This window comes from Acomys minous, assembly GCF_964271855.1.
Source record: "Acomys minous genome assembly, chromosome: 3".
In the NCBI taxonomy this organism is placed as follows: domain Eukaryota; kingdom Metazoa; phylum Chordata; class Mammalia; order Rodentia; family Muridae; genus Acomys; species Acomys minous.
In genome coordinates, this window is record NC_140485.1 from 44,693,380 (window position 1) to 44,708,659 (window position 15,280).

Consider the following 15,280-nt stretch of genomic DNA (forward strand, 5'->3'; position numbering starts at 1 on the left):
TCCATACAAAGTGCTCAGTAAATGTTTGCTTCCACATGTCAGCTCAAATACTAACTTTTTAAACTTGCTTATTGTCCATTCTTCCTGTTCTTCTAGAATGTCTTGGCTAGATGGTCCAGCTAAGTAAACTCAAACTGAATCTGTGTCTTATTACCTGTCTGCCTTTATTTTGAACTGAACCATCCACTGAACTATTAAGTGATTAATGCTATTTTGTCATTGTAAGGGATACAAAGATCAAGAATCTGTTTTCAAACTTTGACTACTGAACCAACAGCACAGTCCTCACATAGGAATGAAGAAATTCTCAAGTTGTGTTGTAGATGGTCAGAGCATGTAGGGACAAGACCAGAAGGCTGTCACAATAAGCCCTTCAAGTGCTCTCACGTACACTTAGCTTGATGATTCCTGCTTTAGACAAATGCCTCTTAACCTTGGATATCCTAAAAAAAATCAGCGGTGGAGTCCATTTTTTAAAAAATGTTTTATTACTATTTTTTATTTTATGTGTAAGGGTGTGTTGCCTGAATGTATGTCATTGTATCACACGCATGCCTTGTGCCCATAGAGGCCAGAAGAGGGCATCAGAAACCATGGGACTGGAGTTGTGTGCTGCCAATTGGTGCTACAAACTGAACCCAAGTCCTCTGACAGAGCATCTGGTGCTCTTAACTTCTGACCAGTCTCTCCAACCTTTAGAGTTCCTTTTAATTAGCCAAGATGTGGTTTCATAATCAACCAATAGAACCAGATGCTCCAAGAACAAGTCCAAGGATTTCAAGCCTCTCACAGCTCCCAGATGCTTCTACTGTGCTTCTGGGGTTGACACTAACCAAAGTAAACATGCTCGAGACATGAATCTAAGTAGCTTGTAATGAAAAGCAAATAATTGCAACATTTCAGAACAGAAACATCACAACATTGCTTTGGCTAAATAAGGAGTGATTTGTCAATAATGCTATGTGCTGTCACAGACTTCCAAAACACTGGGAAATTAAAAACCTAAGGTTAATTCTGTCTCCTGGAACAGATCAATACAGCCACAGGCCACTACTTCATGAAGCCACTCAAGAGACCCAAGTGTGTTCCATCTTGTGGCTGCATCTTCCTCTATATGCTTGGCATCTCACTTGTGCATCTGATAGGTGAAAAGTCAGCAAAGATCAGAGCCCATGTGGTTTCACCCAACTCCAGGGAAGGCTAACAGGGCTAACAGTGTAGTTCTGAGATGAACCCTGATAAAGGAAACTGTGAGAGCTTATCAGGCAGCCCTCGCATGCCATCTGTGATTTTCTCCAATGACTGCCAACAGTCACCCTGGCAGATGCACTCTGAGTTTTGGCTGCATGACCTCTGCTTCTCATTAGTAACGTGTTGAGTCCCCATGATTTTCAAAATGGAGGCAAGTGAAGTTACACTGGCTGCCCAAGCAAAAGTGGAAGTGATTTTGGGATATGCTAAAAACTATACCGTTTGGGGATAATGTCCCAAAGAAGCAAGGAAGAGGAGGAGGTTGTTAGAACCATCCAAAAACCATGGAGGAAGTAATTTATAAGTCTGATTAAGATAGGAAAATGACCTGACAAACATGGACATGAATATTACATTTATGCACTTATGCATGATCAACTGAACTCTCCCTGTGTGGGATGTGCCATTCCCCAGTGCACCTGGCACTGGAATCTGCCAGGTGCTTACCTGCATCTTGCCTATGGCACATTGGAGGGAGCAATTGACGGTATCGTTCTGTGGGAGGTCAGCAAAATTATCCACAAAGCTCAGTGCACCCTGAGTTTCATGTAGTTCAGGCAAGTATCTTTAGATGCTGATCTTTTCACATATTAATAGTGATTTCAAGAAATGTTCAGATGATGGTCCCTAAAATCAGAGAGGCTTGTATTCATGGCTTCAAGAAAAGTAGTAAGAGTAGCCAGCGTTTACCAGAAAGAGTGAAGCCTTTGAGGATGCAGCAGGAATCACAGAGGATGTATATATAGTTGCTGTAGACTGAGCTTACCTGTGGGTGGGAATATGATCAGGTAACTGGCTCTTACAGTTATGGTGGCAAGTTCTTTAATGAGCACAGAGCCCAAGTTAGTAAGGATGAAGTCTTTGGGGGGAAAGTGATGCTGTTTATAGTTGTGCTCAAATACATATAATGGACTCTACCCTAATCTTCACCCCCTCCAATGTAAACAGTAACTGCAACAAGTGGGAATTTTAGTTTTCAGAGGGAAGGCGGTCCACGGATATATGGCGCAGCTCAAGTGTGCCAAGGAGGGCCTTTGCACACCCACAGCATATGGCGCTCATCCTCATGGTCACAGAGTGCTCTTTAGTCCTTCATTCCAGTCAGGAAGAAGAGGAAGAACACACGACAAAACTATAGCTGAACCTGGCAGGTTTTTCAGAATCTCAATCCAAAGTTGTCTTACTTTTAGAGTCACAACTGTGTCCTATATAGCTACTCTGAATATAGGGATGATGAGAAATGCTGTGTTGACTGCTAAATTTTGCCAAAGCAGAGTAAACTGGATTTTTGCTCACCAGGAACAAGGGGAGATGGGCTCCTGGGGGCTAACGATACATTTCCTGAGAGGAGAGAGCAGAGAATGTGTAGCCACAGGCTTCTCTGAACCCTATTGTTGCCCAGAGTGCTCCTTCTATAGCTATAGACTAAGCCTTTGTCACTGTAGGTGACCATAAGGCTGGGGCAGATCGTGGGCCTATCTACTGGAGCCTGGAAATCATGTCCTTTTTGTCACCAGCTCCATGCTGTATCTAGTGGCTACATGAGGCATGTTCCCATAATCTTTGAGGAACTTCCTCAGATGAAGCCAGATTCCTGACTTCATGCAGAAATGAATTTCAAGATGAGCCAGGATGAAGCAGAGTTGGAGATCACTGGAAACAGAAAGATGTTTAGGGAAAGAGTAACCACACCCGAGAACATGGGTGTGCACTTCTCAAAGAGAGTCACACGGTAGTGTCTCCGCAGTAGACTATATCATTTTGGTTGCTTTCAACTTAGATCTCAAAGGTCCCCGCCTCCTTATTTTTCTATGAATGAGATGATAGGGTGTGTCTGGAGGTGCCTTGTTGGATGGTACTCTGATGAGATAAGACCACGGAGTCACGAGCAATGCAACGGGGCTTAGGGCATGTGTTTCACTGCCAGTGTGGTGTCTGGTGAGGTTCCTAGGAAATTGCAGGCTTGCAGCTAGAGGAAGAAAAAAATGTGTGTACTTAAGCCTTAAGCATAGCTTAAATTTCTGCCAAAGCATTTTTTAAATGTCTTTCTATTTAAAAAATTGTCCTTGTGTTTTTGCCTCTAGAGTTATGTTGTTCATTCTGTTAGAATTTTATTTTTTTATTTTTAAAAATTGTATATGTGTGTGTGTGTGTGTGTGTGTGTGTGTGTGTGTGTTTTGCCTGAATGTATTTATATGAGCCACATGCATGTCTGGTGCCAGCAGAAGACAGAAAAAGACATCAGATTGCCCGGAAATAGAGCCGTCATGTGGGTGATGGGCATCTAACTCACATTCTCTGGAAAAGCAATCAATGCTCTTAATTGCTGAGCTGTCTCTCCAGCCTCATGTTAGAATTCTTGACTCTCATCTGCCGGCTTCAAGAAAACTCTGGGTTGTGGAGTCTTCTTTTCCTTCCTTCCTATGTCTCATAACTTTCTCTTTCCATCTGTTTCGCACTCACTCCCACAATTTTAGGCAAACCATAGAGAGGTGCTAAGGATGTTTGCTAAATGTTGGCATGCAGCAGTGAACTATACCAAAAGAGTCCTCACTCCAGATGACAGTTAGCAGGGGGAGTTCTGAGTACCACCCCACCCACATCATAGCTTTCTCTGCAAGGCAAGCCTTAGGGAGAGGAGGTGTGTAGTTCTGTTGTACAGGCAGGGACAGGGAGACCCAGAGAGAGCTCAAAACACGGGTCTAATTCACAGGATTCAATGAGGACCCCAGCCTTCTGCTCCAGAGGCTTAGTGCTTTCTCCTTCGTTTCTAGTTCTTGATGCCTCCTAATGAGGAAATAGAGCTGCAGCACTGGGCAGAACTGGCTTGAAACCTGGACTCCAGGAAAAGGAAGCAGAGAGGGAGGGAGCACTGCGATCTCGTGCACCAGAGCAGCCATCCTTGCCTTTGTGTGCCTGTGGCCCTGAGTGTATCCTGAAGAAGGAAATCATGATTCTTTCTTACCACCAGGGGCTGGTGGGGAGGCATCTACCCTACAACACTCCCTTGATACGGCTCTCCTTCTTCTCCAGGCCGGTCTTGGCCACTGCCCTTCCTCCACTCAGGGACTGGATAGATTGGTCATACGACAGACCCTTCTTGCTCTTCATGCACACAGGGCTTTGCGCAGGGGGTGGGGGCATTTTCAGGCAGGCTCTGATCTGCCCTACGTCAGATAGGGCCCTACGCCCTGCCCACTCATCTAGTTCGTTTTCTTCCCCTTCAATCCTATTTCCTCTTTGGGAAGACATGTTGTGTCTTTCGTGTCATCTCTCCACTCTCCCATCCACATGGGAGTTCATAGCATAGACAAGACACTATCTTGTGGATTAGCTGGACAGAAGGGCAAGACAGCCCCTGACCCAACCCTAAACCCCCAGTTATCACTCAAATGTGAATGCAGGGATGAGAAGCTGGGGAGAAGTGCTGAGGCTGAGGCAGGTACAGAAAGGACTTTACCAGAGAAGGTGGGTCATGTCCAGCCTGTGGGATGTAGGATCGGGACCTGCAAGTGGTGGGAAAGTGGGACAGCGTAAAGGAAGGGACAGAGTAAACAACTTTTGTTATATTTCTTCCAGGATGTCTAGAGTGACCTGGCTGGGCTTAGCTGCTACCATTTCAAGACTATTCTGAAAGGAAACTAATGAAATAATTTGGTGCTAAGTAAGGTAGGAGGCCCACAGAGCTAACATCATAGCGTGGAAGGGCACGAGGTACTCATTAGCCATCTTACCAGGGGAGGGCAGGAAGCAGTAGCTGAAGGGACAATCTTTCTGAGAGGAAGAGCAGCCATTAGCTTCCAATTGGTGGAGAGAACGGTGATGGAGAAGCCATGGAGAACAGGATGTAAGAGGAGGTTGTGGACAGGGATTTGTTCCTTAGGAAAGAAAACGAGGAAGGAAAAACAATCCAGGAAGGGCTGGATGTCACCCACAAGTGTCCTCTTCCAGTTCTGGCACTGCTGCACGGTAGGGCCATTATTCTGAGAGACTCGGATGCTTTGTGCCTTCCTTGTCTTCACAATGCATGTACATAGCTATAGGAATTGAACAGGTGTCTAAAATAGTGTTGAACTTTCTAATATGTGGAATAGAGGTTTCCTTTAAAGCAAAACAGTAAGACAAGCTTATGATCCAGCAACCTTACTACTGGGTGTATACCTAAATAACATGACACGAGTCTGTTGACATCTACAGTCTGTGATCACTGTCACGTTAATCATGATAGCCAAGATCTAGAATCAAGCTGTGTCTATCAGTGGGTAAATGGACAGAGAAAACAACACAGGAGAGAGAGAGAGAGAGAGAGAGAGAGAGAGAGAGACAGACAGACAGACAGACAGACAGACAGACAGACAGACAGAGTACTACTTAGCCTTGAAAAGGACTACTACATGGCTACATCAAAAAATGTGTTATGATCAAGCAAAACAAATGAATAAACTAGGCCCTGAAAAGATAAACACTGTGCAGTCTCACTTACCTTAAAAAGCCAAATTCATCCAGTGGAGAAAAGAAACCACATGTTCTCCTAGCTCCTGGTTATGATTCTTTGGACAATTTTAGTACACCAGGATTACATAAACTGAGCCCACCTGGCTGATTCTCAATGTACTTTCCACCATAACAACAATGGAAAGTTGGACTCACTGCAACAGAGACTAGATTGGTCATTGTTAGGGATGAGGAGTTAAGAGGTTTGGACCGACGTTGGACTAAAGATACAAATTTCAGTCAAGAAGAGCAAGAGCAAGAGAGCTAGTTTACAATATCATGTCTGTCAATGATAACAATATTACATACTTGAAAATTGCTGCTGAAGAGATTTTAAGTATTCTCACCCCCAAAACCATATGAAGTAATGCATATGGTAGGTACTTTAATTTAGCCACTCTACAAAGTTTGCATATATCAGAGCATCAATTGAAGCTGGGTGTGGTGGTGCACTCCTGTAATCCCAGCACTCAGGAGGCTAATACAGGAGGATCTTGAGTCTGAGGCTAACCTGGGTTAATGCAGGAGGATCTTGAGTTTGAGGCTAGCCTGGGTTAATGCAGAAGGATCTTGAATCTGAGGCTAACCTGGGCCAATGCAGGAGGGTCTTGAGTCTGAGGCTAGCCTGGGTTAATGCAGGAGGATCTTGAGTCTGAGCTAGCTTGGATTAATGCAGGAGCATCTTGAGTCTGAGGCTAGCCTGGGTTAATGCAGGAGGATCTTGAGTCTGAGGCTAGCCTCGGCCTTGGCTTCTGGTTTCTTGTCCTAAATTAGGGTGATGGCAGTAGTTTCCTCACAGAACTGCAGGGGTTAGATACTTTACAGGTGTAAAGGGAACAACATCTATTTAACATCTGGTATAGAAACATTAGCCATGAGCAAACTCTCATCTTGTAGATGAGAGAAGCTGAGACTTAGAGAGGCAAAACAATTTTCTCCAGGCCACATAGCCAGCTGGCAACAGAATGATTCCTCTCTACAATTTGATCCCACTTCAGATATAATGATGACGGTGGCTCCTGGGCACACACACTCCTCACAGTGGGATAATCTTAGTCATTACTCTGTCCACTGGACAAGATAAAAAGGCATCCAGTGGGCAGATCTTGAGGAAAGCTGAACAGAGCCATAGGAAGAGGGGAAGGAACATTTGCTAACACTCTTCATTGTGATCCAGAACACGTCAGGGTGCAGAAAAATCTTTTCTGTAAAGGGCCACACAGTAAATAGCTGGCACTTTGCAGGTCATGGCAGCCACTCATCTTAGCTGTGCTAGCATCAAAACAGCCATAGGCAATAAGCAAGCAAATGGCTGCTGCTGCATTTCAATATAACTTTACTGTGGACACTGAAATTTGAATTACACAAGGGTATATTTCCTATATTGCAAATTATTGCCCTTGTCCTGATGTTTCCGGCCATTAAAAAAATGTAAAATCTAGGGATAAGGATGTGGTATAAAAATCCAAACACTTATCTAAGATGCATGAGACCTTGGTCTTGATCCCTAGAAAACACATACACATACACACCACATAGACATACACACACCACACACAGAGACATACCACAAACACACATACATGCATACACACATGCATGCACACACACGCACACGCACATACGCACATCATAGCTTAAGAATTCTACAAAAACAATCAGCAAGCGACATTCCTGAGGGCTTCAAGTCATTGATCCTGTTATAGAAGTTTAAATACAGTGACTTCTTGCCAGAACCACTGACATCTGTTTTACACACAAGCCTCAAGGGTTCTCACTGGCCTGAGAACACAGCCTGCTGAAAAGCAGAGCCATGGCTTAGGTCATCTGCTCACCTGCCCTATAATGCCCTTGGATCTAGCTGCACGGGTTCCCTCTGCAGTTGTCTCCTCATGAGAAGCTGTAGATGTAACCGTGTGGGATAAGGCAAGCTGCTCTAATGGACACACCCCTTCTGCTGTGACCCTGGTATTTTCTGTATGCAGGTCTATGGGGAGGCAACATCATGTGCTCAGGACTTGTAGCCCCAGGAAACAATAGCTCCCAGCTGCAGCCCAAGGCAGGCAGCACCATAGAAAAAGGCTTGGTTTGTGGCTTGGGGAGATAGTCCTGTCTAAACAAACTTTTGGTCTCCATAGCAACCTGGCAAGCTCCACCATTCCTCCTTACATTTTTTTTTTCAGCTTTCCGTTACAATCTCACAAACCCAGGGTAATCATCTTATAGAGAGGAAAGGTTTATTTTGGTGTAGGGTTTTGGAGATTCTACTTGGTGATTGATTGTGGGTTTATTATTGTCTTTAGGCTTTGGGGGCACAAGTGAAAGAATACATCATTTAAGAGAAAGCATTATAAAGCAAAACTATTCAGTTCGTGGCCAGGACACACAGAAATAGACTTGAAAGAAAACAAGCAATAATCCCATCACCTCATCAAATGCATGCCCTTAACAAATTAAAGACCTCTTACTAGAGCCGACCTCTTAAGGTTCTCACCACCTCCCCATAGTGCCACGCTAAAGACTGAGCCTTTAATACATGGAACTTTGAGGACCATTTAAGAACCAAACTCTAGCACCTCACCTCTGGTCAGAAAAGAGGAGAAGGCTTCCTCAGAGGAGCAGCCTCCATGGGATAAGCAAAAAAAAAATGGGCCAGTCCTGAGGGTGTTGGCATTGTATTGAGCAAGTGACAAGGAAATACAAATAAAGTGTGTGTGTGTGTGTGTGTGTGTGTGTGTGTGTGTGTGTGTGTGTGTACACGATCACATTTGGCTGTGAGGCTTCTTAGATTGCACCACTGGGGACTTGGAGAGGCTTCTCTCCCTCTCTCCACCACCTGCATCTCAGACCGCAGTCTTGACTTCTTCCTCTAACTGTTGCACACTCTCGGCTGAGCAGGTGTTGATAGCAGGGCCTGGGTTGCGACCCTTTTCTGCCCCAGAGGACACTGTAGGCCCAGAACTGGAGCCACCACTCCCAGGCTTTGGCAGAACCAGTGTGGCTTCCTGCCCTCAGGTCTGAGCTTGCTCACTCTTTCCTGGGAAGGAGGGCACCCCACCTCCTGCAATGGGCACAGTTGGTCCTGCAAGCTGCAGCAAGCCAAGCCCGTCTTAGTGGCTGAGACGGTGACAATGGATCCGGGCACTTGCCTCCTTATTTTGTATTCTTTAAAAATTGTTTCCAATCAAACAGTCTCAAGGTAGAAAACACACACATAAGAAGGGGGTAGGGAGGGAGACTTCTCACACTCCTGCCTTCTAGAAGCAACTGTTTGTTTTTCTATGCATGGACATATTCCTTATCCAAATGGGGCCATGGGATGACTTCTGTTGGGGGCATTTGCTTCTTTTTCACAGTTGGGCATGTGTCTCTCCACATTAGTGTATGCTTTTCTTTGCCATCCCTTTGTCCACCTGTCTTCTGGCAGGTCCTCTGTCAAGGGAGCATAGCCCTGGGAAAGCTGTGTTGTATACTAGGCTCCCAGGCCCTAAGTGGATGACAGGGTAGTTCCTTACTGGTAAGACTTTTGGAGTGGGCTCTGGTTTTGCGAAATGAAACAGCCCCAGGCTCACTGTCTACAGTAAGATGTTCCTGCCCAGCCTTTCCTGACTCATGTACCATCCTAGACTAGTCATCTCATCCCTCCAGGCCTCAGTTTCTTTACCTGTAAAATGGAATGTTTCAATTAAAGGCCTTGCCAGCTCCATGTTCTGTGGCTAAGCACCTGCAGACTCCCAGGCAGATTCCAGGAGCAGCTAAGAGCTCTGATGGCTGAGGGGACATTGCTTCTCCTGGTCAGTCTCCAATTCCAGCTGGAGTCAGGCAGTCGACGGCGTGTCTTGATGTGGAAATTTGAACACCGCCTTGGCAGTCAGCACCCTGTGCTAGATGAGGTTCCCAGGGCTCTGCAGGTGACCAGGCTATCTCTTGCTTCTTTTCTTCCTAACTCTGGAGAGGGAGGTGGCTGTTCCAATGCCAGCCCTGAGCTCACTGCTTCTTAGTCGTGCTATTAATAGCCGGGACCAGTGGCCAGCAGCTGCCAGTTAGATGCGGCCTTAGGTGCAGAGCCTATGGCTGACTGGTGCCTGGGAAACTGGGCCCTGGGGCGGGGGGTGTTGTTCAGGCACTGGGAAGGGCCTGAGGGACGCTTCCTTCCCTGTCTCCCCTTTTCCTTTCCTCCTTTGCTGCAGGAGACAGCAGCAGGCTTTGGTCAATGCTCTTTGAACAGCCCATTGTGAGACTAGGAGGCTAAAGCAGCTGCTGGAGGCTTCAAGGACGGAGGAATGCCAAGAGGATAAGCAACAGATGTCTCTCCCAGAGCTCGGCCGCTAGCTCTCGTGTTCTCCCATGCAAACAGTGAGAATACCAGCAACAGCAAGAGCAATGAAGCCACCAGGCCACCAGCAGTCAAGTGACACTAGACGATGAACAGGATCCTTTATTTAGACAAGATCAGTCTACTGGAAAGACCTCAGAAAGTTGAGCCCTGACTGCTGTCAGCCTCAGGTCACAGATGAGGGAACCGAAGCTCAAATAGGTGAAGCTATCTGCTCAGAATTCTCCATCCAGTGGGCCTCAGGGCTACAGCAGGGACTCTGCACTGTCTGCCCCCCAGGGCTTGCTCTTCTGAGGACTCCACACTCCCACCTTGATGGGTCTCCACTCCTCAGTTACGAGCAATGGAGTCTCCCGCTGCAGTGGCACTGTCCTCTTACACACAGACAAGCCCAGCAGCTTTACTGCTCTATGATCTTCGAGACATCTGTGTGCTAAGGACCACGGACAACACATGAGAAATGTTGACTTGGTCCCCCAAACAGAAATGTAATATTTCATGGATGAGACAAATGGCAGAGAGCCTGTGGGTTTGGCACACATTAGTCATGGCCTCCAGGAAATAATAAATATTTTTGGACCATGCCAACTGCAGTGTGAGCCCCACCTCTGCTATTTACCAGCTGTATGACTCTGAGTATCTTATCATGGCCTATGTCTCATCCGTCATCTTCAACAAAAATAACTTTATTTCATGGTATCTGACATGGACACATACTGGAATTAGTAACAAGACACCATGCAGCTCTCTCAAGCCTTGGATCACAGAAGCAGGAAGATCAGGCTGCCCCCACCCCAGATGTGTCTGGTCTTTCTCCTAAGATGATTGTACTGGACACTAAAGACAGGGAGTGGAGAAACAGGTGGTTGCTGTAGTTGAAGGCATTTTTGGCTCCATAGCCACCTCTGCTACTTCTGTACCTGCCTTTGGCTGGATATTGGGCAGATAACCGTCACTCAGACAAGGATGGCCACCATTACAATGGCCCAACTGAGGCCAGTCCTCACATTAGACCAGCTAAGGGTTTCTGTGAGTTAAAACAGGAATGGCCACACTTCCACATCAGAATTCAAGTAAAATCAATGCTTGAAGAATATGGTTAGGACTTAGACATCCTTTGAGAGACAAACGCAGCTGACTGCTCAGGCAGGTAAGTAATGGAGGTCAACCACTTCCCACTGTGACCCATTGCCTCTTAGGGGCTCCTAAGTGGCCTGGTGTTTGGGGAAAGGATGATCGTGACCTACCACAGCTGAGTAGGTAGATGAGGGCCAGTCAGGGGCCACACTTAGATTGTGCCTGGCTTTCGTTTCCAGTCCCTTGGACAGGGAGACACAAAAGGGGAAGAAAAATGATGCCCTAATATTATCAATTTTTCTAACTCACAATATTGACACAGGGAGCACTAGGGGTCTAGGCTAGCCTGGGATGAGGCTGGCTCTCAGCACACACAGGAGAGCAGCTTAAGTGGGAATCTACAAAGGGCCCAATGTTACTTGCTGAAATGAGGGGCCCCTTCCACCCCAACATCTCCCTCCTGCTCAGGGACACAGTTGACATCCAATAACACTTTAATAACACGTGATCAGGGCTTGCCAATGGATCAGGAGACCCAGAGGACTGATACAAGTGGAAAGGTAGGGATATACAGTGCAAGGGGCTGAGGCCCGATATCTTAGGCAGAGGAGTGTGTCCTAAGGCTGCCTTCAAATCCCAGGGCTCTAGGGGCCACAGTCTATGTAAGAGTCCCTCAGCACCACTTTGTCTTTGCAGCCCAACTGCCTGGAAAGAAAGGAGGCAAGCTGGCAGTTCTCTGGCCAATGTGCAGGCAAGAAAAATCATATAAAAATGCAACAAGTTTACAAAAATAGAAAATAATTGCAGTAGGGAGGTGGGAGCTCTGGGAGTGGGGCAGGGCCTTAGCTCTGACAGGTACAACTGGTGATGGGCCACTACCACATTCCATAGACAACCCACACAACGTGTGCAATAGGCCTTGGGTAGAGCCTGGCTCACAGGAAGCTTCTGCAGGCCTCATAGAATAATGGCTGAAGAGCAGATTGGTAAAATACTATTGCATGGTATGTGTGGAATCACGTTCCCTATTATTTTGCAATCTGGTCAATGAGGCCCTGTTCTAATGGCTTGAATTTTATTCTATTTCCTCTGCCAACCAGTTATATGACCATACATGGCTTCCTTTTCTGGCTCTATGCACAACTTGAGAACAGTGTTGTTGTAGGGCATTAATAAATTTATATAATAAAAACCTACTGTGTTCCTGATCGCTGTTAACATATTAACAGTGATAATGGTCATGTCTTACTGTGGTTTTAGTTTTCACTTTTTCACTTCCCCAGTGTGAACAGCTTTATATGTCTGTTGTCCCAATGTACTTCACTTTTAAATCCCTCCCTCCCTCTCGTGTGTGTGTGTGTGTGTGTGTGTGTGTGTGTGTGTGTGTGTGTGTGTGTGTATACACATACATATGAAGGATACATTGAGGCTCAGCATCTTCCTCGACCACTCTTCACCTTACTTTTTTTGAAGACAAGGTCTCTCAGGGAGCCTGGAGCTTACCCCTTTGACTAGGCTGCTTGGTCATTCTGCCTGTCTCCGGCCCTCCAGCTCTTGGCTTATAGATATGTACCACAGCACCTAACTTTTATGTAGGTGTTGGACATCCAAACTCAGATCCTCAATGCAGCAAGCCCTTATGTAGCTGAGTTGCCTCCCCAGCGCCTTGCTTTACCATTGATTTGCCTTTTTGTTGTTATTGTTGTTGTTGTTTCTAGAGGTCAAAAAGGAACTTCTCTAGCAAGGGGAGGCTTTCAGTTCCCATTCTTCCCTCGTGTCTGAAATGTGCTCTTTGGGCATGATGGAGGAAAGCTCGCATGCTGAACATCGTATCCATCCAGTGCATGGTCTACATGACACATGCTTAGTCGTCAAAGCATCCTTCCAGGTGCAGAAGGCCGATGAGGAAACTGAGGTTCAGAGATAGAAGATCATGAGCCCTGAATGAGTGCTTAGTGATTCTTTACAGAAGTGGCTGCTTGCCCACGCAGCATCGGCTTCCCTTTTCTCTCCTTCAGAGTCTTGGGTTTGTCAGGGTCTGTCTTGTCCATCCTTATTGCATCAATGTGTCTGAGACAGCAATGGTGGTGGTAACCCCCTGCTGAGAGATTAGGGTGACAGTCACGCAGAATGAGAAATGTCTTAGAAAAAGACTTCCTTATTAAAGAAGCAGAAGCCAGCTAGCATGGCCTCCCTTATTTTACTGGGACATGTGTTCTTACATGGGTGCTGAGAATTGCAGTATCTTAGGGCCACGGGGAAACCAGCCTCAGGATGAAGCCAGAAGCAGATGACTGAACAGAAAGAGAGAAAGAGCCTCGGCACAATATCACTCAACTGCTAATAGTTGCCTGATAAGTCTATCCTTATTTCTTGTAGTATTACTTGGGATTGAGAAGTCTAAAGTTTTTTGTATATAATTGAAATAATCTCATTAAATTGTGAATGAAATTATAAATTGACAAGAAAACTGAAAATATTTGATTTAAGAGAATAAATTTCAGAGTGTTGCTTCTCTACTGTGGGGATGCTAGCTCGTAGGTCATCCTGGTCTCAGGTATAGGACATGACCAGGGAAATTCTGAGAGGGGGACCAAAAGAAGTAGAAGAAGGAAGAAAATGTGACCCCAAGAAGCCACCAAAACTCAAACAGTGAGAGTGAGCCTTTTGTCATTATCTTGGCTAGATTTATGTCAACTTGACACAAGCTAGAGTCATCAAAGAGGAAGAAACTTCAATTGAGAAAATGCCTCTGTAAGATCCAGCTACAGGGTGTTTTCTTAATTAGTTATTTATGGGGGAGAGCCCAGCCACTGTGGGTGATACCATCCCTGGGCTGGTGGTCCTAGGTTGTATAAGTAATCAGACTGAGTAAGCCATGAGGAGCAAGCCAGTAACCAGCACCCCTCCATGGCTTCTGCATCAGCTCCTGCCTCTAGGTTCCTGCCCATGACCACAAGCCCAGGATCCCTCATCTCAGATGACCCTAGATTGTGTCAAATTGACACACACACACACTCACACAAAACAGGACAAAGTACCACACTTTTTCTCAAACTAGCCTGAGATAATCCTCCTGCCTCAGCCTCCTGTGTGTGAAATTGCAAACATGAGTCACACTCAGCTGATTAATATTCTTCACTGCTTATTTGTAAGTTTTATAATTATAATCTTTACTTGTATCTAGCCTCCCGTTGACATGGCAGATATGGCGTAATTTATTCACAGATCCCAGCTGCCGTACACTGACGTTGTTTCCTTGGGCTGCAATGGTATGGAAAGCTTCGCTAGAACTATATTTTGTAGGTACAGGGTAAAAAAAAAAAATCCCCAGATGCAATAAAAACTGAAAGAAGGTACACAAAAGTAAAACATTAATCATTAATAATAATGGGATCTCAGATAAAGTTTTTTCACTACTGCAAAGGTATTCATCATTGCAGAGGCATTAAGTTTTTACAAAGAAAATTAGAGGAATCCTGGAGGCACTGTAAGAAGAAATGTGTGTGTGTGCATGTGAGTTTGCATGTATGTTTGTGTACGCATGTCTGTATGTAAATGTTTGTGTGTGGTACATGCATATGTGTGTATATTTGCATATCTGTGTGTTTGTGTATGCATGTATGTATTTAAATGTTTGTGTGTTGTGTGCATGTCTGTGGGTTTCTTTGTGTGGTGTGTGTGTGCAGGTATGTACATGTATGTGTGCATCTGTGTGTGTTTGTTTGTGTGTGTGTGTGTGTGTGTGTATGTGTGTATACATGCATGTGCATGTGAATGCATACCTGTGTGTGTACCAGTTAGGTTAGTGGTGGCAGAAGGGTGGCTGTGTATGTGAGGAAGGTTTGCTCTGCCTGGGACACAGCTCAGCCTCATCAGACCTGTAGATGTTAGACCAACTTCCAAGAAGTCTGAACTCTCATCAGCTTCTCCTTAACTCTCCTCCACTTTTCTCTCCTGGACCAGCTTGTTTTTCAACTTGAATCAGACAGTGGAGCTCTGAGTACAGGTGGCCAGAGCATCACAGAGAAGGAAACCTTGACCCAGATTCCGTATCACTTGGGTCCTGAAGTTTCAGGTAACCATAAGGGTTTCTGTAGCTTGACCAGGTTGTTGTCAGCA